At 47.8% G+C, this 24,797-nt stretch overlaps 1 protein-coding gene across 1 annotated transcript in view; it reads left to right on the top strand.

Annotated features, from left to right (window-relative positions):
* Window positions 1-24,797, top strand: part of TMEM50B (transmembrane protein 50B) — a 176,529-nt gene that overhangs the window by 65,731 nt on the left and 86,001 nt on the right. The gene's annotated exons all lie outside the window — the stretch shown is intronic.

Genomic DNA, 24,797 nt, shown 5'->3' with positions numbered 1-24,797 from the left:
TGACAAAAGATGTTAGTGATGGCTGATTACCAAGCTACTAACTGCCGCTCGTTTTCTTTCCACTGAAAGCAAAGCACTACTATCAGCATAACGCTTCTTTTGGCCAGAGCCTGGCTCCCCTTCCCCCCTGGGACCACTTGAAGTCACCCTAGGGGGGCCTGCCCCCCAGTTTGAAGAACTCTGCTCTATGGTGACCTTTTGTCTCTATTGTTAGAGCCAGCAGCAGAAGTCCGAAATGCTGGCGGTCATCTTGAAGTGTTCTATGATGGGGAGGCCTATTGGAGCATATTGCAACTTTGAGATGAATTTCATGGTTAGCTGCTGTAGTACCTAGCCAATACTTCTAGTTGAGGAGACAAAAGGACATTTTGAGTTCCAAATACGTCTGCTAGGGATCTGTAACAAAATCCAGAGGGCAGTAGTGATGAAAGAGGAGCAGCCTGTCTGTTATTAAGAGGAAAAAGGTGAAGAAAATGCTTGGGGTGAAGAAAATGCTTGGTAGTGGGAACCTCTCTACAGGTCCACCCACCTGAGGTAACAGGAATATTAGAGTGTAGACTTACAACACGCAATTGGTATGACTCTATGAAACCTCTTAGGTCAGCAGAGAGTAAAGTTGTTATGGTGCCCAGAATGAAAAGCAGCAGATAGGGAGGTAGATCCTTCTATTTGCTGACCGCTAAGTACTGGAACTCTCCCCCTAGGGAAATGAAGGGCAAGGATAGCCATGCACGCTTAGAAAGCTGAGTAAAACTTGACTTTTTCCTCATGGTATATGAGAGAATCCAGGTCTCGGTGCTGGGAAGGCTTTGCTAGTAACAAAGGGCCTGAGGGTGACAATTACTTTAGAAAATGGTATCACATCATATGATCTTTCTTTGCAGTCAAACTGGAGCACAATCCAGCATAACTAACTCCCTCACATTCATCAGGCATGTTACATAATTGACAATTTTCGGTGAATAGGAATGACTAGTTTTGATTGTTACTGGAAAGTCAGACAAAACTAGACTGAACAGAAGAGGTGCAAGGCCACAGCCTTGCCATAAACCCTTTTTCGTAGGGAACCTCCTGATCAAAATCCTTTTCCCTTTCACATCGGTCTGCCCCCAATTGTGGCAGCGTAACTGCTTGATCATGTACAAAAGTCTGGTAGATATATTTAGGGCCTAACCTTTATGAGGTCTAAAGCGGAGCTGAAGTCCACAAAACCACAACAAAGCTTACCCGAAGACTGTTTTTGTTTTTGCTAATGAACATGGGGGACAAACACTGATCAACTATGGAAGGATTTGGATGATAACCTCACTGTTCCAAATGTATTACAGTTTCTTTAGTAGCCCAACTTTTCCATAGAATTTAGATACAATGTGAGCATGAAGATCAATCTGTAATTGGATATTAACAAGTTATCTCCCTTCTGTAGGATCAGATTTAAAAACTCACCACTCCATGAGGCGGGAATCACTCCTTTAACAATGAAGTTTTTTTGTTTTTTTAACCGGGGTGCTTAAAATTGAGTCCCACCAGATAGTTATCTTTATAGATCGCTGAAGGAAGGCAATCTGGCCCACCTGCACAGGATGCCTTTAAGTCTTCAACTATTTTTGATATAGGGCTAGCTTCCAATATTTCCAAAAGCCTGACCGCCGGGCTGGTAAGGTCCTTCTGCCAGGTATGGGCTTAATTCCGGGTTTCATTTGTATTGGTCCAGTATGTAATTTTTCTAGTTTTCTTCTGGGATGGCAGGATTAGAAATAACAGTGAAACAGTTGATGCCCTATTAACTAGTTCCCAAAATTCACTTGAATTCCCCTCTTTAAGCTCAGACTTTATATCCTCCAAAGGGCTGTATTGTAATCAATTATTTGTGTTAAGGAGAGTGTTCCAATACTTATTTTTAGACCTTTTTGAGGGCCAATAGGAGAAAAGCCCTGTTTCCATCCCAGACATGGTTCCCATTTTTTATAACACACATTTATGAGGCCTTGTAATATCTTTGAAACACTTTCCCCCTGTTTGGTTCTTTGCCATTTTTAGGTTTCGACTGCAAAGCTGCGCAAGCAGCTTTTGCGCAGGAGAAATCTGATGATAACAGTATGTGGCTCGGGAATCCCGCCCTCTGTTTCATTGGCTAGATCCATAAATGGAGGCTAGCCATTGGAACAGAGAGGCGTCCGTCATGGCCGGACCAGATTCGGGGGCGTTCCCGAGAATTTTGGGCATTTGGCTACGTCATGCTACGTCAGCCAAAAGCCGGGAACGCCCCCGAATCTGGTCCGGCCGGGCCGTGCTTGCTGCTGTCCTGCCTTCCTCCGTGTCCCTCCTCCCGCCGTCCCCCCTCCCCTCGCTGTCCTGTGCACGTTTCCCGCCTCCCTCCCGCCGGACACGGCGCCCGGCTTTCATAGCGGCAGAAGTCGTCGAGGAGTTTTTAAAGTTTCCTGAACTCATCCAGCAGCTGGAGAGAGCCCTGGCCAACTTCTCCCGTGGCGCTGAAGGGGGAGTTGTCCAGCCACTGCGGACCATCGTTCCAGTTGCAAAGTACAGCGGGTAAGAGTGCCTTACTTCTAGTGCAGAGATTCTGGGCGCTGCACCAGCCGAGAGACGGGGAGATGCGTGAACTGCCCCGTTATTTCTGCCTTAAACAGTCATGATGCTTCTGCAGTACATATGCAAGGTCAGTTAGGTAGACACGTGCTGGAATTACGCGTAGTATTACGGTTCAGAGCGGCACGTTACCTTGTTCTATCCCCGGCGGTATTTAGAGCGGTTTTTCCAACTAAGTACAGTTGAGTAAATATACTGCGTGCAAGGGTTCCTGCGCGCTATTTCAACCCCATTGCACTGGACTTTAGCTGCTTTACGGCGCTTTTTCAAGAACAAGAACTCCTCATCTGTAAGTCTATAGTTCCATGTATCATTTTCCTGGTTAAGATTTCACTTGACCGTTTGCAAATGGATGCAAGACCCTTTTGCTAGTGTATGGGGTTCTGCGCTTTACTTCGGATAATTTTTCTGATGTTTGCAGTCGCATATTGGCCCTAGCCGAGGATGTTTTTCAGGTTCAAATGCTACATTTAATTTACCTGTAGAATTTCGTGTTTTTCCCATAGCAACATATATAGTCCATTACCCAAACCCTGTTTACGCAATGCATGTTAAAGGAACCATTTAGAACTGGACGACTGGAATTGACATCGGGATTTACTAGTTTATTACTGCCCTTTATTCTTGTACCGTTAAATCAGCCAATAGTAACACCTGCTGTATACAACGCTTAGCAACGACTTCGAAGTGCTATATTTGGCTCAGATGTAGACGGATCCCGCCTCAGCCACTTCCTAGGAAGAGACGAACCAGTGAACAGAGAAAGTACACCGATGCTTGGCCGTCTTGTGATACCAGAGTGAACACACCTTAATGCGTACAAGCCCTTTATGCACAGTTTTCTTATTTGCGCACGCCGTATATTATTTCTAACATCGAATTGAACAGAGGCGCTACTGTTGCCCGTCGTGTCTGCAGGCGCTACGTTTGTTCATGGAATCCAAGCAGGACCCCGTAGGTGCGGGCTCCAGCCGTCCTGCTGCAGGTAGGGGCTTCTCCCTGGGGGAGACAAATAATAATATTGATACATTTTATATAGCGCTTGTTTATGCAGGGGGCTGTGTCCAAGCGCTGTGATGAGCATATTTCGAGGAGGTTTGCCAACCTCGCACAGATGATAGACGGGGTTGGATTTGCTGGCGATCTCGGCGTCTAGCGCCTACGTGCAGTGCTGGGGCCCGCCGAGGCGCGATCATCAATTTAACTGCCCAGGGACAGTGCGCCTCTCTTGGACGCTCACCCCTTGTATCCAGAGTCTGCGCTTCCACAATAGCGCCTAAATATTTCACCAAGAGGAACCTGGCTCCAGAAGGCGAGCGGGGCCGGTGCGGCAAAGGCTGCCGTTTCCAGTTCACTATTGAACACGCCTCATTCGTGCTTTATAAAGATTTCGAAATGCGTGTTATATCCGAGGAGGGTTGAAAGGTTTGCCGGAGGTTGTCACGGACGCCACTAGCGCGGCTTACGTGCTGATCCCGGAGCCGCCGACGGGCGGACAGTACCGGAAGCCGCGAGCATAAACTATCTGAGAACCAGGGTAACGCTGCACCTTGAAAAATGTCCTACATTTTTTCATGACGCGAAAAAATGTAGGACATTTTTCAAGGTGAGCCTAGATGCCGGACACTGGAGCGCTTTTCCCCTGGTCTAGGAGCTAGAAGTGTCCTTCCCCCATGACCGCCCTCAAAGACTGCGCAGTCATACAACCAACCCGTTGTCATAGTTAACATATATATAAGTGAGTGTGTTACCTATGACAACGGGTCTGGTTGCATGTGTATACATATACATACACACACACACACTTGATTGTAGTCAGGCAAACCCTGAACAATGACCCACACCTCATAGCGGCTTTTCAAGCAGGCCGTTCAGGTCTCACCCCTACGCCCACATTTTCAACATTGCTAATCCTGGAGAGAAAACAATTGACGTAATATTTCCCAGTTAGTGTTCTGATGCACCAGTAGCGCTTGGAAACGTGCTGTGCTCCGGCGTAACAAGCCCTTTATACATTGTTACAATTCAGGACGGAGTTCGTGCTCGTAGCGGCTAGAGGCGCGATGGTGGTTCTGAGTGCTGTGCAGGCTGATCCTTCCCCGACATCACTGACTTGCAACAAACACAATATCTCGTTTGCGTTCTAGATTTTTTGTTTAGTTATTTAGCGCCTTGTTCTCACACGGGCGTCTTGCCGCTACAAGCCACTTAAGCCCAAACCAAGTTCCGTAGAAAATATTCATTTTACTTCCTGAAACTGAAGCTTATGGCCCAAAAATCTGGGAAAAGCCCTGGTTTTGGACATGCCTGCTCTTTGCTTCTAAGGTATGAAGGGTGCGTCGTGTGCCTGTTTCACGAGTCTCAAGAGAGAGACGGGGAACTAGGAGGACGCGAATGAAGGAGGGGAGAGAGGAGTGATTGAGGGAATAAACTAGGAGATGGGTAAGACAGAATGATAGACTGAAGACTAGGGTGTTATACATAAAGGAATGAAAAAAGAAGGGAAAACATGAGGCGGGAGGAGAAGGGAATCGAGGAAAGGAGGAAGAAGGGAGGACGTGGAGGAAAGCAATAGAGAGATAATAGAAGGGAATACACAGTGAAAGGAAGGAAGAATATACGGAAGAAAGGAAGAGGGAATGGAAAAGTATACGGGAGGAGAAAGAGAAGAACGAAAGAATGAGAGAACGAAAGACTGAAAACATTGAATGAGTGACAGAATAAGGTCCCGAAGTATGGATCAAGAAGGAAGGACGGACGGTGCGGATGAATTAAGGAATGTAGGAATAAAGGGGGATTGAGCACCTTGCCGTGGGCCCTTCCTAGGAGAATCGATCACCCGAACCCTGGGCTTGGGAGTGAGGGGGCAGAAATGTGCTCCGGAGGAGGTGGGGGCCGGGGGCATACAAAGGTCCCCCGAGTGACAGGCCGGCCAGGACCCGGACCAGGACGCGGACAGGCGAGGGGCTTCAAAGGACGCACAGAAAGGGGGCGGGACGCCTTTCTGAACCGGCCATGGATGAAAAGCCCCCAAAGCAAACAGGCAAAGAAAGCGATTATTCCCGAAAAAAGAGAGGGCGTCAGAGGGGAAAATTGAAGAAAGGGGACAGGAGAAAAATAAAGAGACAACCTCATGAATGCGCCGCCTTTGGTGTGAGGAGAAAAGTGACAAGGACATGAGGCAGGTTGTAGAGGCGTCGAGCGCCCTCCGGGAGCACGGAGGGACCTGCTCCGAGGCAGCCAGCACCTGATCTCACTCACCCGCAAAACAAAAGAGTCCAGCTCTGGGCAGTGATCCCTTCACCTCACCTCACCTCACCCATAGAACCAACGAAACCCACGCTGGAGCAACTCACCTCAGCTCACTCATAGAACCAATGAAACCCACGCTGGGGCATCCGCATCTCAGCTCACCCTTAGAACCAACGAAACCCACGCTGGGGCAATGCGTATCTCACCTCACCCATAGAACCAACGAAACCCCCGCTGGAGCATCTCACCTCACCTCACCCATAGAGCCAACGAAACCTCAGCTGGAGCAACTCACTCACCTCGCCCATAGAACCAACGAAACCCGCGCAGGTGCAATGCGCATCTCACCTCACCCATAGAACCAACGAAACCCGCGCTGGTGTAATGCGCATCTCACCTCACCCATAGAACCAATAAAACCTGCGATAGAGCAACTCACCTCACCCATAGAACCAATGAAACCCGCGCTGGGGCAATGCGCATCTCACCTCACCCATAGAGCCAACGAAACCTCAGCTGGAGCAACTCACCTCACCGCACCCATAGAACCAACGAAACCGCGCTGGTGCAATGCGCATCTCACCTCACCCATAGAACCAATGAAACCTGCGATGGAGCAACTCACCTCACCCATAGAATCAATGAAACCCGCGCTGGGGCAATGCACATCTCACCTCACCATTGAACCATAGAAACCAGCTCCGGGGCAATGCACATCTCACCTCACCATTGAACCATAGAAACCAGCTCCGGGGCAATGCACATCTCACCTCACCATTGAACCATAGAAACCAGCTCTGGTGGAATGCGCATCTCACCGCACCCATTGAACCATAGAAACTAGCTCTGGGGCAATGCCCATCTCACCGCACCATTGAACCATAGAAACCAGCTCCGGGGCAATGCACATCTCACCTCACTCGCAGAACCATAGAAACCAGCTCTGGTGGAATGCACATCTCACCTCACCATTGAACCATAGAAAGCAGCTCTGGGGCAATGCACATCTCACCTCACCATTCAACCATAGAAACCAGCTCTGGTGGAATGCACATCTCACCTCACTCGCAGAACCATAGAAACCAGCTCTGGTGGAATGCGCATCTCACCTCTCCCATTGAACCATAGAAACCAGCTCTGGGGCAACGCACATCTCACCTCACTCACAGAAATGTAGAAACCCTCTCTGATGCAGTGTGCTTCTCACCCCACTCACACAAAGAAACCAGATCTGATGCAGTGAAGGCAGATCTGGTTCAGTGTGCTACTCACCTCCCTTACCAAACTATAGAAACAAGGTCTGGGGCAATGCACATCTCACCCCACCCCCAGAATCACAGAAACCAGCTATGAGGAATGTGTATCTCACCTCACTCACAGAACCAAAGAAACCAGTTCTGGGGCAATGCACATCTCACCTCACCTCGCCCATTGAACCATACAAACCAGCTCTGGGGCAATGCGCATCTCACCTCACCCTTTGAGCCATAGAAACTAGCTCTAGGGCAATGCACATCTCACCTCACCCATTGAACCATAGAAACTAGCTCTGGGGCAATGCACATCTCACTCCACCATTGAACCATAGAAACCAGCTCTGGGGCAATGCACATCTCACCTCAATATTGAACCATAGAAACCAGCTCCGGGGCAATGCACATCTCACCTCACTCGCAGAACCATAGAAACAAGCTCTGGTGGAATGCGCATCTCACCTCTCCCATTGAACCATAGAAACTAGCTCCGGGGCAATGGACATCTCACCTCACCATTGAACCATAGAAACCAGCTCCGGGGCAATGCACATCTCACCTCACTCGCAGAACCATAGAAACCAGCTCTGGTGGAATGCGCATCTCACCTCTCCCATTGAACCATAGAAACTAGCTCTGGGGCAATACGCATCTCACCTCACTCGCAGAACCATAGAAACCAGCTCTGGTGGAATGCGCATCTCACCTCACCCATTGAACCATAGAAACCAGCTCTGGGGCAATGGGCATCTCACTTCACTCACAGAAATGTAGAAACCCTCTCTGATGCAGTGTGCTTCTCACCCCACTCACACAAAGAAACCAGATCTGATGCAGTGAAGGCAGATCTGGTGCAGTGTGCTTCTCACCTCCCCTAGAGAACTATAGAAACAAGGTCTGGGGCAATGCACATTTCACCCCACCCCCAGAATCACAGAAACCAGCTCCGAGGCAATGTGCATCTCACCTCACTCACAGAACCAAAGAAATCCGGTCTGGGTTTTGAACATCTCATATTCACAAAGCAAAATACCCCACTTTAGGGCAATGTGCGCACCGCCTCCCTCACAAAGCAGAGGGATCTGCTCTGCGGCAAGAGCACCATACATCACTCCCAAATAGCATCATTTATTGGTGCAGTAAGTAATAGAACTCCGGGAATGGAGTCGCTAAATACCTCATAAATGTTACATTTGCGTTGATATAAGTGACCGTTTGATCAGCAATACAGAAACATTGACATTCTATACTTAAGGAACAGTCAAACAGGGAAGAAAAGTATTTTTTGACAAGTGTCGGGACTACAAAGTGCACTCTGAATAGATTTAGGGACCATCTGACAAGAATCGTATATCTTTGGTTCTGCACTTAAAAGGCCTGTTTGAGGAGTGATGGGGCTTTACTAGTATTTACAATAAGCACTAGCAAAACCAATCTGCCTAGTTTGTAAAATACAGAGTTATTGCCTTTGCCAATGCTGGTTTACACTGAAATAACCTAATGGTAAAATGGCTGTCACTGCTTTAGAATACCTGGGCACAAATGCATCATGAATGATGCATTTGCATGCATACATGCAGGCACTTAGGTGGCCAGCATGAATTGGTTTTACTATTCAAGAAATCCCATTTCAAGTTGGCTGCATATGCATGCTTTGTGACCTGTGGCAGACATTTTTAGGTTTCGCCTGCCGAAGGCTGCGCTCTGCGCAGCTTTTCGGCACAGGCGAAATCTATTGTTTACAATATGGGCTTCAGGAACGTCCCCCGGCTCCCATTGGCTAGCTCCATAAATGGAGGCTAGCCATTGGGAGCCGGATCTGTCCGTCAAGGCCGGACCAGATTCGGGGGCGTTCCCGAGATTTTTTCCCTCTACACCCACTTCTGATCGTCATCACGGCGGTGGGTGTGTGTTATTTTTTTTTTTTGAGTCGGCCTGTTTTCTTCTTTTTACAAGTGTTTGTTGTTAGAGTTGGCTGCAAGATTCGAGTTCCCTCGAGGCAATCAGGTAAGGAGCATTTTGTTTATAAATGTGTTTTCACTTTGTAAGTTTACGTATTTTGCTCTTAATGTCTTTTTTCTGTTTGCTTTTGTTTTTATCCCGTTCCCGACCCCCCCTCCCTCTGTCCATTCCCGCCCCCCCTCCCGCTGTCCGACTAACCGTTCCTGCCCACCCCCCCCCCAGGCTACGTGGAGCAGAAATGACGGGGTGTTTTAACTCACAGGCGGCCTCTCTCTCCACATAAGCACACTCCAGGCAGTCCCCTCTCCTCGGTATTTGATAAAATTGAGTGCAGAGTGTGAGTGCAGAGTGCAAAGTGAGTGTGCAGAGTGCAAAGTGAGTGTGCAGAGTGCAAAGTGAGTGTGCAGAGTGCAAAGTGAGTGTGCAGAGTGCAAAGTGAGTGTGCAGAGTGCAAAGTGAGTGTGCAAAGTGAGTGTGCAGAGTGCAAAGTGAGTGTGCAGAGTGCAAAGTGAGTGTGCAGAGTGCAAAGTGAGTGAGCAGAGTGCAAAGTGAGTGAGCAGAGTAGTGAGTGAGCAGAGTAGTGAGTGAGCAGAGTAGTGCGTGAGCAGAGTAGTGAGTGAGCAGAGTAGTGAGTGAGCAGAGTGCATAGGGAGTGCAGAGTGCATAGGGAGTGGAGAGTGCAGAGGGAGTGGAGAGTGCAGAGGGAGTGGAGAGTGGAGAGTGCAGAGGGAGTGGAGAGTGCAGAGGGAGTGGAGAGTGCAGAGGGAGTGGAGAGTGCAGAGGGAGTGGAGAGTGCAGAGGGAGTGGAGAGTGGAGAGTGCAGAGGGAGTGGAGAGTGGAGAGTGCAGAGGGAGTGGAGAGTGGAGAGTGCAGAGGGAGTGGAGAGTGCAGAGAGAGTGGAGAGTGCAGAGGGAGTGGAGAGTGCAGAGGGAGTGCAGAGTGCATAGGGAGTGCAGAGTGCATAAAGTGCAGAGTGGAGAGTGCATAGGGAGTGCAGAGTGCATGGGGAGTGCAGAGTCCATGGGGAGTGGAGAGTGCATGGGGAGTGGAGAGTGGAGAGTGCAGAGGGAGTGGAGAGTGGAGAGTGCATAGGGAGTGCAGAGTGCATAGGGAGTGCAGAGTGCAGAGTGCATAGAGTGCAGAGTGGAGAGTGCATAGGGAGTGCAGAGTGCATAGAGTGCAGAGTGCATAGGGAGTGCAGAGTGCATAGAGCATGGGGAGTGGAGAGTGCATGGGGAGTGGAGAGTGCATGGGGAGTGGAGAGTGCATGGGGAGTGGAGAGTGCATGGGGAGTGCTAGAGAGTGCAGAGTGAGTAGGGAGTTCTAGGGAGTGCTAGAGAGTGCAGAGTGAGTAGGGAGTTCTAGGGAGTGCTAGAGAGTGCAGAGTGAGTAGGGAGTGCTAGAGAGTGCAGAGTGAATAGGGAGTTCTAGGGAGTGCTAGAGAGTGCAGAGTGAGTAGGGAGTGCTAGGGAGTGCTAGAGAGTGCAGAGTGACTGCAGAGATTAAGCTAATGGCAATGTAAATGACAATGCCATTTATTTATCTGTTTTCAAAACCAACACATAAATACAAATTTTGTCATTTACAATGCCAATAACTCTAACTTTTCCAAAGGCGAAACCATTGCATTGTAAATGCTTGTTATTTGTTGAAACTTGTTTTATTGGCATTTATAGTAAACATACAGGAGCAGATCACAATATGCTTGTCAACAAGTATCTCCACCATATTACGTCTAACGCCCTCATACTGTGTCCATTAGTGTCCTCCACCTAATGCAACATTGCTAATTTCAAAGAATGCAGAGTGGTGAGTAGAAGGGGGGACACAGTAGCAAGGTTGGGCCTCCCACAGTTATAGTCACAGTGTTTTGGTAGATCATGCAGAGTCCGCTGAATTGCCTTAATTCCAAGCGAACTTCAAACTCAAAGTGATGTGACCCTTTGGGGTAAACCTTTCCAGTCTGCTCCTGTAAATCATAATTTTAACTTAAAATAATTAATTCACTATAGAGAATGAGAAGGTAGAGAGAGAGATAGCAGAGCACGAGCAGGTGGGGAAGGAGGGGAGGTGAGATTCAAGGGAGTGGTGCGGCGGGGGGAAGGACGCTGTCACCTTCTGCACTGTGGCATTCAGAATCATTGCTGCGCACTGGGATCCGGCCTGTAGGGGTCTAGATCTCCTACTTTAGAGAAGGGGCAGGAGTGTCTGGTTCTGGTGTGTAGGTGCTGTCCGGGGGGTGTCAGGTGCGCCTATCTGTGGCTTTCCAGAGGCTATCCTCATCTGGAGGGTATATCACATCCTCGAAAAGGCGCAGCGCCCGCAATCTTGGGGGTTGGAGTCTAGCGTTTTCCAGTCTGCAAAGATAGTCCAAAAGCGGCTGCCATAGTTTAGTGAATTTAGCATCCTGTAGCTGCAAGCGCGCCGTGAGTAATTCCATGGCTATCGTGTGCCACAAGAGGGTAAACCAGACGTTAATCAGGGGTGTTTCCGCTTTTTTCCAATATAGAGCAATGATTTGCTTGGCAGCCCCAAGCATGTGAAGGCTGAGATGCCAGTCTTGGCGGGTCATGGCATGTAGGTTTACCGGCCAAACGCCCAGGATAATTGCAGCAGATTTTTGGGCAGTGGATAGCCTAGAACCAGTATGATATGACTGAGGACTTCCTTCCAGTAGATGGTTAAGAGTGGGCATGTCCACCAAATATGTAAGAAATCCCCCTGTGCTCTAGTGCAACACCAGCATAGAGAGGAGGAGGTGGGAAACATTTTATGCAACTTGTGACGGGTATAATACCATTGTGTCAAAACCTTATATGCTGACTCCTGGTGGGGGATGCTACGGAAGACGTTCGGGATGTCGCGCCACAAGTGTTCCCATTGGGAGCTTGTAATGTTGGTGTCTGTGGATGATTGCCACCGCTGTTGGTAGGGGTGAGGGGTGATGTGCTGTGAGTGTTGGGGAACCTGGTATGTGCGGGAGATTAGGCCCCTGGTGTTGTCGAAGGAGCGCACTAGCCGCTCAAACGCAGTGAAGGGGCGGGTGGCCGCTCCTGCCGAAGACAATGCATGTACCCAGTCTCTCAGCTGGATTTATTGGAATCTAGCCCCCTCTGGTAGCAGAAAATCTTGTTTACACTGCTCAAAGGTTTTAAAGGTGTTGCCCATGAAGAGGTCCCGAATCGTCCAGACCCCCTCTCCGTCTAGTCTGCGAAGTAGGGTGGGTGAAGAGCGGACAGGAAGTGAGCGTTGTGGGCGATGGGAGTGCGAAGGGACGGGAAGGATGTGAGGCCTCTGCTTACTGCTAGTTTGTCCCAGATCTCGAGTACCGTCTTAGTGAAAACCGCAATATAGGCGCTACGCTGCGCGAGCGGCTCGCGAAAGCCATGCTAGGTCCCAGATAGGGCGGCAGGTCACTGCCTTATCCATGTGGAACCAGACTTTTTCACTCTCCCATGCCATCCACTCTGATAAGAAGCGTAGGTGTGAAGCCCATTAGTATTCCAACAAGTTGAAAGAAGCCAATCCTCCCCTAATGCGTGGGAGCATGCATATTATATTAGAAAACTGTGGTTTACTCCCTCTCCATATAAATGTGGTAAGCTCGCACTGTATGCCCTGTATTTGATGCTCGGGGATGGGTGTGGGGAGGGTCTGAAAGAGGTAAAGTACCTTTGGGAGGATCAACATTTTGATTGTGTTTAGGCGCCCCAACTAGGCTAGCGGAAAGGATTTCCACGATCTCAAGTCTTCTACAACAGCGTTTTTACACTCCTGCCAGTTTGCTTGGGACCATGCGGCGAGATTGGGAGTTATGTTAAGCCCTATGTACTGAATAGATCAAGATGCCCATTGATAGGGGACCAGAGATTGGAGTATGGCGACCTTCTCTGCCGAGATCGTGAGGTTGAGAGCCCATGATTTTTCATAGTTGATTTTGACCCCGAGACCTGTTCAAAAGATTGGAGCACCTTCACCTTATGAAGGGCCAGTAAGGAGGTTCGAGAGCTATTTTGTGGTTTAGCACCCCTAATAGAATGCCCTGTATGTCAGGGGACTGGCGGATCTTAATAGCCAGCGGCTCCACTACAAGAGCAAATAAGAAGGGGGATAGGGGTCACCCCTGTCGGGTGCCCCTGTGGATAGAGAAGGGCTGTGCAAGCTGCCCGTTTACTCGCACCCGAGCTCGGGGGGGAAAGATAGGGACCCATAATCCTCGCAATCATCTGCAGACCCAATCCTACTTTCCGGAAGACAGCACGAAGGAAGTCCCAGTCTACTCGATCGAATGCTTTCTCAGCATCAAGCAATAGTAAGCAGGCAGGAATCTTCCAGTGATGTGCCTTCCCAATTAGGTGGGCGACACGCCGCACATTGTCTGCCCCCTTTCGTTAGTGGATAAAGCCCATCTGATCCTGTTCAATGAGTCCAGGGAGGTGCAGGGTGAGGCGCTTAGCCAGAATTTTAGTATAGAGTTTGAGGTCCATGTTTAGGAGAACGATTGGACGAAAGGAGGAGCAGAGTGTTGGATCTTTCCCTGGTTTTGGGATTACAGCAATTTCAGCCATGGCCATATCTGTAGAGGAACCTACTACATCAGTGTAGGAATTAAAAATACGTAGCATATGTGGTTTGAGTTGCGGGAGGAAGGCGTTATGAAACGAGACCGGTAAGCCGTTCGACCCCGGAGTTTTTCAGAGAGGAAGATCCTTCAGGCACCAGCTAGTTCCCCCAGAGTGATAGGATCCTTCAGTAGTTGAGTGGTAGGTGCTGATCGGGAACCACTCGCAAGCATTCAAGGCAGCAAGGACCTGATCCAGATCAGGCGACTCCCCAGCATAGAGAGAGGAGTAGTAGTTCTGAAATGCTCGCAGCTTGGCTGCTTCGGTGGTGGTCCAGGTACCATCTCCCAGTTGAAGTTTAGCAATGTTCGCTTTGACGGTTTGTGCCCGAAGACGGTGCGCCAATACTGTACCCACGTTGTCCTCCCCGTCGTAATATCGTTGGCGCAAAGCTAAAAGAGCGTGTTCCGCTCTGTTAGTCCTGTGTGCCCGAAGTTGGCCCCGGAGCATAGCGAGGCGCCTCTTGTGCAGTGTCGGGGGCCGATCCCTATCTAACCGCTGAAGCTTCTTGATGTCCCGGGAGAGATGGTCTTCAAATAAGCAAGCTTCTCAGGCCCGAGTTATGGCAATGGATGTGATGGTGCTGCGAATCGTGGCCTTGAACGCATCCCAAACTATTGGGAGTGGAGTCTAAGGGAGGTCATTGGTCGCGAAGTAGAACATGATAGCTTCCTGGATTTCGGCTGCATCTACCGGGTCTCTAAGGATATGCAGAGGGAAGCGTCACCGAGAGGGACAGTCTGGGCGAGAAGAACAGTCCTGAATGAGGAGTTCCACATGGGCGTGGTCAGAAACATGGATGCCGAAAGGGTGTCTTTAACGAGAGAGTGTGAGACGAAAAGGTAGTCGATACGTGAATAGGAGCGATGGACGTGGGAGTAGTAAGAGTAGTTGCAGATGTCTGGAGAGTGGTATCTCTAAATATCTATGGGGCCGAGAGCAGTTAGTTGCTTCTTTAAGGCCGAGGACATGGCCCCCTTCCCATTGAAAGAGCCTTCGCTAAGATTGAGGCCTGCCTCCCACACCAGATTAAAGACTCCCCCCGAGGACGAGGCCCAGATTGTCTTGAGTTATGTGCTCCCCGTAGCAAACCCCGCAAGGAGGAGTCCTGAGCTTGGATCGGTGTGTAAGTGTTGCATAAAGTTAGGATTCAATTTCCAATCTTGACCACCACCTTGAGGAATCTGCCATCCTTACTACGGACAACCATGGAGTCTCCCTGTTGTATGCCTGCTCGACAGAGGTTTGCCACCCCGCTGCTTTAGTGTGTGCAGATACCCAGAGCTGGAGCAGGTAGCGTGGATGAGCCATACGGGAGACCTCTTCACGCTGAAGGTGGGTTTCCTGCAAGAATATCATATCTGGGTTTTGCTGTAAAAGGTATCTCCAGATCTGGCGCCACTTGTTGGGGGAGTTGGGCCCTTCACGTTCAGGGAGAGAAGTTTCAGACATGGTATTGAAGTCATGATTTTGATGCGTTATGTGCGAGCGCTGATCCAAGCAAAAAAGTTGGGGCAGTGTACAGGGTATCTACCCTCTCCAGAGTGCCTCGCCGAGGCAGGCAAAGCAGGCAGGGGTCCTGATGGTCTCCATAAGATCTGGTGTAGTGTTTGGAAAAGAAGTGCTGGTCCCTGTAAAGGGAACTCCCACCACAGTCGAGCCCCCCCTTGCCCCCCCCGCCCAAGATGAAGGGGAGGAAGGAGGGACAAGAGAAGCGGGAAAAATAACATAAAATGTGGCCAGTTCCAGTCCGGGTAGCAGCCCGGTTCTGAGACACAGGCCATCCTGGAGATGTCACTCTCCCAGGAATAGCAGCGGAGGCGGGTCATTGGAGATCTGCTTTGCCCATCAGGAGCACAGTGCGGTACCGCCGACGGATTGCAGTTCTGGCACGGCGTAGTCCTGTCGGCAAGAAGGAGGCCGGGGCATGAGGCGCCAGCCACATCTCCTCAGGGAGGCAAACGTTTGGGGTGAGGATAAGGCAGATGGTTGGCGGTCAGGCTTCATTGCTATTTGTCGGAGGACTGGGAACCTGGGGATGAGTGATCAGCCTCTAGAGAGCGGATGTGCTGTATAATGTCCAGTTCCTCCTGGGAGGAGGTTCTTATTCCCTGGGGGAAGGGGCGCTTGGGATGGTGTGTCGTGGTCCATTGGGTCTTTGCAGGTTCGCGGTGTAGAGGGAGGCATGCGCGAAGGGCCTCCTGGCGGTGTGCCTGAGATCTTCAGCAGTTGAGCCGCCTCATGGAAGGATCGCAGCACTCGGCGTTTTGATTCCCACTGGAAAATAAGTGCAAACCAGTGACCCCATTGATAGCGGATTCCCAGCTCCTGCAGTTTGGCTGGTATGGAGCGAAAGTCTCTGCGGAGGCGGAGTGTTGTGGGCACAAGGTCCTGGAAAAGCTGGATGGGAGCGCCCCGATACCGGAGTTCTGTTTTGGCTCGCGCCGCCTTGAGGATGGCTTCTTTCTCTGTAAAGAAATGGACCTGGGCCAGGATGTCAGGAATGAGACCAGGTCATCCCGGCGGAGCAGATACTCAGTGGGCGCGATCTAAGGCCCGCATCCCCCCCTTGATGTCTTGGAACAGCTCTGCTACTAAAGTCATGATATCTGAGCCTTCGGCCCCGATCGGAATCCCTCTTAGGAGTAGGCTGTTGCGACGCCCTCTATTTTCCAAGTCCTCCTGTTTAATCTGCAACTCGATATGTTGCTCTTCCAGGGTGGTTAGTCGTTGCCGGAGGCGTTCCTAATCTTCTGAGCGGGCATTGACTGTCCTTTCAAGATTTTCCACTCTCCCCCCGAGTTCCCCCACGTCTTTTCGGAGTTCCTTAACACAGGCCTGGACCTCCGTGCGAAGTGTTGGAGTTCTGGACTTTTTGGTTCCGTCCAGAGGTGTCAGGGATAACACCCGAAGACCCCGGAGTTCTACCTGTCTCGGTGCACAAATAAACAGAAACACGGGCTTCTCGATGGTGGCGTCAAAGACCAAAGGTTTATTACTGCAGGGACACAGAAGTCACATAAACTACACACAGGCAGTATCTAGGAGCCTGTTCGATTTGTACAAGAAGGGTTGCTCCTTATATACGAAATATTAGCCTTCAGGCGAATTCTTCACAATGTTAGTACATTCCCAAACCTTTGTGTCCTAAACAATAAATATTTGGCGTTGCACAGGAATCGTCGATAATATTTGATGTCAAACATTACGAAAGAGGGGTTCCCACTATTCCATCACAATCCCATGTCAACATTTCATTCAAGAGCCGGACCGCCTCATCGTAAATTTCGTTACCTCCTCCTAATAAAGGTCCAGGAGGAAAGGAGCAGAGCCAGGTGCAGAAGATAGAAAAGCAGGATAAGAGATGTTTGTGGGTCGTAAATGGGCAAGGCTACCAGCTTCGGCCGCCTAATCATGATCAGGCCAACGAACACGAGAACCAGTATAGCAGGACTGGCCTCAGGCAGAGGAGGTAGCCTTTGTCGAGTCATGCAGCCACGGCATGTTCTGTTCTAAGGTGCACGTGTCATTAGAGAGGTGAATCGCCGGCTAAGCCTACGTGTCCTTAATCGAAATGAAGTAATCAGAGGTCATTGCGTGTCCATTGTCTATGTGAGGGCAAGAAACACAAAATGGCTGCCATGATCTAAGATGGATGCCATGGGTAGATCAGAAATGTGTCTGTAACAGGAGTACTCTTGCTTGTAGCATAGCGAAAACACCAGGATATGTTAAATGGATCGTTTGCGGTTCGCTGATACCAAAATTATGTATTTACGACAATGTTGAAAAACACGGGTTCAAATCGTCACGGAACCTCAGACCCTCCTTTTGCCCTTACATAGGCAATTACTCAGTCTATGTCAGAGTCTAACTCTATGCTCATCAGGTCAGTGACATGCTGTTGTATCATCATCCTTTCTCGCGCCTTTTCTCCAAACGCAGGTGGTTTTCTGAAACAGGTTGCAGTACAGAGACTACACAAAGCGGGACCACACTGGATAATCAGGCAGCATGAGAATAGGAATACTAAAATGACACCAATGACCATCAGAACCTTCCATCCCCACGCTGATATCAGAGTCCAAAACCACTCCATGAAGGACCAGTTTCCCTTGTCTACGTGTATAGAGTCGGAAATCTTGTGTAGCTTAGAGATCGCCTCATAGACAGTTGGAGCGTTATTGGGAAAAAAAACACAGCAGCTCGATTGGATCATTCTGCATACCCCACCTCGATCTGCAAGTGTCACGTCTAGAACCATACGGTTCTGTAACGTCATGAGTCGATCCGCCTGAAGCTCAGCTGTCAAGTTGCTAAGGGCACCAGCAGTTTCGGTAATAGTAGATTCAACTACCCGTGTTAGCTGACGTATGTTTCTACTATTGGCCATAGGCCCCCAGAACGGAAGGAAACCTTTGAAGAAGTCTCCAGCTTCCTGACCAGCGGTATCTTCTTTGCTGAAAACACCTCTTGCTACTCTGGTCTTGTGATAGTCCGAGGAAGCAGTGTACGTTGGAGGCAACAGTCGAGCAATATAACATGAACCTGAAAAGTCAGCAGGCAACCATGTATACGCTCTGTCTTGACAGATGAAGTAGGTACCCCTAGCAGTAAGGAAGGCAGGGGAAGAGTTAGACGGAAACACGTAAGTCTCAACGCACTCACTCCTCCCTAGCTGAGCTCTCGGATTTCTCCCATTTCCTTGCAAACAGACCTGACCTCGGTGAGGCACGACCCAGATTGGAGTGGAGCTTTTACGCTTGCTTTCTCCCAAACTAAGGCGATACTCTGTAGAGTTCCAACTCAAATATACTCGTAATTCGTCTCTAGGGTAAGATGGAGTATTATTGACGTCCTTGATCATGTCAATAATTCCCTGGACTAAAGCTTTGTTGGCAGAGTTATATTGTCGCAGGGTTTCCGTTCTCTCACAGAACTGTGCACAGAGACCTAGAACCTGGGTGAGTCAGGGTGACCCACAACTCACCTATGTTTCAGAAATCCCCTTACCAAGCTAGCTACAGTATCTCATCGGCAGTGAATACTTCCCGATGTCTTAGACAATCCAGAACATGAACTTAGAATACCTCAGGTATCGTGGAACACATGAACACTCTTTCGTTATATTATCATTCCAAACCAAAACTGGGAGGCAATGAAAACACGTGTAAGTTTGAAATGTTTATTTTTCAATGCAACATTCTCAAACGCAGTATCTTGTATAATATCAACATACATATTATAAAAATCAGAGTCAGCAGCATAGTCACTAATCCATAGTAAGCAAACTGTGATAACATATTATGATGCAAAAATCTATAGAATTCTGTATCACCTATATTTCGCGCACCCTAATTAGCATATTATTTTATATCTAAGAAGGTCTCATCTGGGCTCTTAGCTGGGCGGACCCATACCTCAAAGTCTCAGTAGGAGGAGATCACATCAACAGCTACCAGCTCTCAGCATGTCCAGCATCAAGTGTGTTTTCTCATTCCCTGTAACTGTATCTTGAACTCACGTAAAGCCAAAAGTTGGCACAAACATTATTTGTGTTATGACTAACGTAGTGCGAGGATCAGGCCTGCTGCAACCTTGTGTTAGAGTGTGCAGTTCTCAGTGTGCAGACAGTTGTACCAAGTGTTCCAGGCACAACTGATACCAGTACAATAATATATTATTCTCAAATAAATCACATCTTTCGTCTAGGTTAAAAGCTGTAATAACAACTAGGTGTCGTGTGCAAACCGAAGCAGAAAGAAAATATGGCGTTTAAACATTTAATAAGCACATGCTAACTTAACACAATCTATGGAAACTTAATAACCATATGGCACCCCCCCAATGATCCGAGGACGGTCAAAACATAAATATAAAAGCCAATACTCTATGAGAGGCAAGACCTGAAAGCAGAGTTCAATGATATTGAGCCAAGCTAAATGTATGTAATGTATGTAAAATTTAAAAATACAAAAAATATGTATGAATGCCTATAGTGGCCACATAAAATATAAAAAGTCGAACTTGAGGCCTAACTATAATTAATAGGCCTAGAACATATGAAAAAATCAGAATGTTCGTATTGAAATTGGCACCATTCAGAATTACTAAAAAGTCACGTGCCATAATGATGGAAGTATTCAGAGTCATTCCTCGTTGAATGAATATGCAAAATAGGTAGCAACAGCCTCCAACATGAAATCACTGTCATCATCCGAAAACAGTTCAGCCATCCAATTAAGCAATGGGAAAGAACATACGTGCTCTTCCAACACCCAATCCTCTAGCAACATCAGAGGACAACTCAGTGGGTTCTCGAGAACGCTCTGTGCCAGAAAGTCATGCGCCGCTGCGAATATGTCCCACTGACCCATTAGTCCATGCATCGCTGCCACAGCCATAACCCTTTCGCCAGAACAGACCAACTCATGAGCCACTACGGGGGACATCAGCTGATCAAAGTTGACGTCCGGAGAAGTCGGTAAACAGAGACACAAATCAATGGCCCAGTCGAAATCACAGCTCAGGCAATGAAACACAGGCTGGACACAGGTGAAATAGGAAAATCTGAAGGATAATCCAAAAGCCGTGCTTAAGGTCGCAAGCGGCAGGGATCCATAATAATCAAGCATCCGGTTGCGAAACTGCATCAGTAGGGGCTGTGCGTTTCCTTGCGCAGGATGGGCATCCATGTTTTACAAAATAAAATATCACCAGAACGCCTGCAGCCAAAGCCAGCAAAACAGGAAATCCGCCAAACAGACTAGCGAATATAGAATGAAAGAACGCAGGGATAATACCAAATACTTTTTCAAATGTAGTCACGAGACCACTACTAACCATCTTAAAAAAATGAGCGAGGCTGGATGTGGAGGAGGCATTGAAGATTTGATGAACCAGCTCGCAAAAATGAAACGGCAAATCAGTACTTAAAAGCGCTTGTACTTCTGTGCGTGTGTTTGCTATGTGAAGGACATAAGTTTCACGGGCAGAGCTCAGGGCCACCTGTTTTTGAGACAAAAGGCTCTTATACGGCCTGAACCATTGAATTCAGCTCTCAAGGTTGGTATTCTTGGCCAAATTAAAACTTCTGAATTCCCATGCATGGGTGGATACAACACATTCTTGCAGCAAACAACCCTTTCAGACACGGTAACCACATATGCGATACCAGCCTCTAACCCACAACAAAACTCGTTATTCAAAAGTAAATAACTACCGTTGGACAACAACGTGTGAACGTGGGAACTATTGCAGGAACTCGTGTCCCTTTCAAAACACAGGCCAAATTAGGTTTGTCCTGATTACAAGAACCATGCAACTGGATGTGTCTGCAAATAAGTGAGCGGTCAGGCGACTGTGTACATTCTTCACCATTCAGATTCACTTCATTCCCCTCCTTAAGGCATCTGTAAGTGTATGGTAAGGACCATGTCTCATGGAGGAAAGCGCTGCCTAATGGTTCATATCGCCCAATGGCTATATATTTCATACAATTTGTAAATGTATACAAAGCAAAAGGTAATGTTATAACACCATGAATAAGCCATGTTGCTGCAGTCACTTCAGCCACCGAAAATGGCAGGGATTCTAATTTTTCAATATGTAGCATAGAAAATGTTGCATCTCTCATTGACAACATGCGCTGTTTTTCAGTCAAATTAAACGGGGCAAATAATGATGATACGTTCAAAAAAGTCCATGGCACTCGACCAGACTTAAGAGTCTGTAGTGTCCATGCAAACTGCATCACAGAACGCAATTGATTTTGACCATGATATAACACGGACACTTCATCATGTACAATGTCGACAACAGAAGACACAATATTATTCAACGTGTAAATTCGGGAAGAAAGCGTGTTAATGCTGTTATCAACCACTGCAAGCACTTTTTCTAAATTAGCTTGATCAATAGCCCTTAGGCGTTTAGCAGCCTCAACCTGGTTAACTTTCCAAATTTCATTGTAAATCGCATACAGCCATCGTTTACATCTACCTTTAGCCGGGCCTTTTATAAAATCGTTCAAATCCACATTATCATGTAATTGAGACAGATGTAGTTTAACTGCAGCTAAAGTGGAATGCTGTAACCAATTTTGACACAGCTTCCCCACAGAATAAGTCGTGACAGTATAGTCTTCTTCAAAACGTGGATCGGGCCTGAGTTTTGTGAACCCCTCAGCCAAACCCATAAAACGGCGCTGGCAAGAATCAGCACTCTTTTGCCATACCAGCCAACCCTTGGAATCCAAACTGGAAATGTTAAAGGACGAATTGCGTAAAAGAGTTTGCAACTCTTGAATGGAGGAACCAGTGAAATTACCCCAACCTGTATATTCATTTAAATCTGGGATGGTCGGTGTATTTAATTTTTTAGAAGTAGCCAATCCAAAGCATGTTGTCTGGAAAATGGTCGAATTTAAAAACAACATGTGATTCGGGATGAGACATGCACGGTGCAAAGCCTCAGTGCCTTGTACCTGCCAATCTTTGGTACCCCAAACCGATTTAAGGTCAATTGTTCCTTTCCAGAACTCGTAGCCATCTACAGCCAACCTGTCTAAAAAGGACTTCGAATACAGCCATTTTGTATCGGTAAGTCTAACTTTGGAAATGGGCTTTTGTGTCATTTTAAAATAAAATGACTCGGGATTAGACTGATCAAAGTCTGTAAAATATGTATATTTTTTCAGAAATGTATTGGAACTGCCACTGAATGGAGCAGGGCAATGTTCCCATTGTGTATAATTTACAGCAACCCTCCTGGAATTTGTCTTATGTAAAAAATGATTACCATAGTGTTGAAAACAAAACAAATCACCATAATTAATAGAATCTGTATACAGATCCTCAGCATCGAAGGCAGCATAATACTTCAAATCCGAGAATAATGCTTCTACGGCCTGAATATCCCAATCATCAGAACGTACATTTTGTTTAATCACATCTCCCATGTTTACTCTAAGCACATTTGGAACATTAATCACTTCAGTAGGCCCATGTATCTGAAACCTAACCGCATCCCACACAATCCCATCAAGGACAGGCCAAGCAGTAATGTTAACTGTATTTAAGTTTCGTTTCAGTCTGTGCGCAGAATGTGAAGAGGAAAGAGGGGCCAATGTTCCATTAAGGTACCGAATTCCTGTTCTTTCTTTAACGTAGTGACCATCAATCAGGCGGAAAAAATAAAACACAAAACCAATTGACATAAAAAGATAGAATGAAAATAGGATCAACCAAATGTATGTCCAAGGCGGAATTAAAAAATGTTTTTTAAACAACGTGGCATATCTTGCAATGTTTGTGGGTTTCTTTGAAGTTTCCGAAACAGAGTCAAAAGAGAATCTGGACTGGCCTGCCAAATGGGTCTGTAAATCAGGCATCGATAAATCAGCAGGATAAGTGTAGTTTAGCTCATCAATGTTAGTATCAGGAATAGTATTTAATAAAGGACTGGATATGGCAGGCATCTCAAGGGACACCTCCTGTTCTGCACCAGATGTAATAGCCAGCACAGAGTGCCTCACCATGGAAGGACAGGATACAGCCGGTGTCATGCTATGAAGAATCGGCCACCCTGTGTGTCTTGACATTATCAATAGAAATAAATCTGTTTTCCTTACGACCTGGAAGTGGTGGTAAAATGACTGTTCTTGTGCCCTTCACTCCAAGGACTCGAACTGGTGCTCGATATGAGGGACCAAACTCTTTCTTGTTATCGATCTTCTCTCGAACCAGTTCTCCAACTTGGGGTAGCCAGCCAACTACCGGGATCTGCAACGCATCATCCGATGTGGAGGGCAAATGTTCCTTTGCAAGACTGTCTCTGGTCTTTTGTAGATTCTGTAAAACATTGCAATGTTCATCTACGTCAAAGGCCCCGGCCTGGGCCTTGTAGTCCGGCCCATCAAGGTCAGGGACATACATCTTGATACCAAAGAGCATTTCGTATGGGGTCCGCCCACCCAGAGACCTTCTAGGGAGATTATTAAGCGCACGCTGCACGCCTATGAGGTGGGCTAACCAGTTGCTGCCAGTGCCTATAACTCGAGCTGTCAAAGATTGCTTTAAGTCTCGGTTCATTCGTTCTACTACACTATTACCCTCGGGTCTGTAGGGACTCGAAAATTTGACTTGGACCCCCATCGAAACCATAGCATCCTTATACGCCTTAGAGGCAAACGCCGGACGACCCTGATCCGAATGGAAGGTACCACAGGCAAAAATTCCCACAAAGACTCGCAAATCCTTAATGACAGTACGTGAATCAGCGCTCCGATGCGGCCATACCCACACAAAGCGTGTGCATGAATCAACTGCTACTAAGATGTACTTATATGCAGTATCAGAAGAAAATGGACCGCAGTGATCCAAATAAACACATCCAAGAGGTTTATTCGAGATGTACAACTGTGTCTGAGGCGGACGCGCAGCAGTCGAAGGTTTAATCTGCTGGCAAATGTCACATTGAAGAACATATTCACGCGTCTGTTTGTACAGTCCCCGCCACCAGAATCTCTGTTGTAGCTGAGTTACAGTGGCCGAGACGCCCGCATGCGCAGACGCCACACCTTCATGTGCCGCTGTAATCAAAGCAGCTCTGCGATCCGAGTTGGGAAGCAAACGCTCGCCAACTTCAGGGATTTTCACATAAGGAACCTTATCGGGACTTAAGTGGTATGTGTATTTAGAAGGGAATCCCGCAGGATATTTACCTCCCTTCTCCGTTGCAGCTATAGCTGCCAAGATGTCATCATCTATTTTGCTTCTGGACCTCGTGACTGCTGCAACTAAGTATTTTGATACCGCTGACTTCGCTGCTTCATCAGCAAGCGAGTTGCCAACAGCGTGGACCCCCACGCGCTGATGACCGAGAGTATGAATCACAAACACAAGTGGCAGCTTCTCTTTAAGTTCCGCCACTCGTAGCCAGATCGTTTTATGTTTTATTGTGCTACCTTTGGAGTCATGAAAATCATTCTGAATCCAAAAGAACAAGTTTTCATTGTAAGACTGGACACAGTAGTAAGAATCACTTACGATCAAAGTCGTCACACAAGGATCCGCGTATTCTAATGCAAGCATCAGAGCCC

The sequence above is a fragment of the Lissotriton vulgaris genome, chromosome 8, assembly GCF_964263255.1.
Source record: "Lissotriton vulgaris chromosome 8, aLisVul1.2, whole genome shotgun sequence".
NCBI classification, from domain to species: domain Eukaryota; kingdom Metazoa; phylum Chordata; class Amphibia; order Caudata; family Salamandridae; genus Lissotriton; species Lissotriton vulgaris.
Note: the sequence above shows the minus strand (reverse complement) of the source record. Positions and strands in the feature narration are given on the sequence as shown.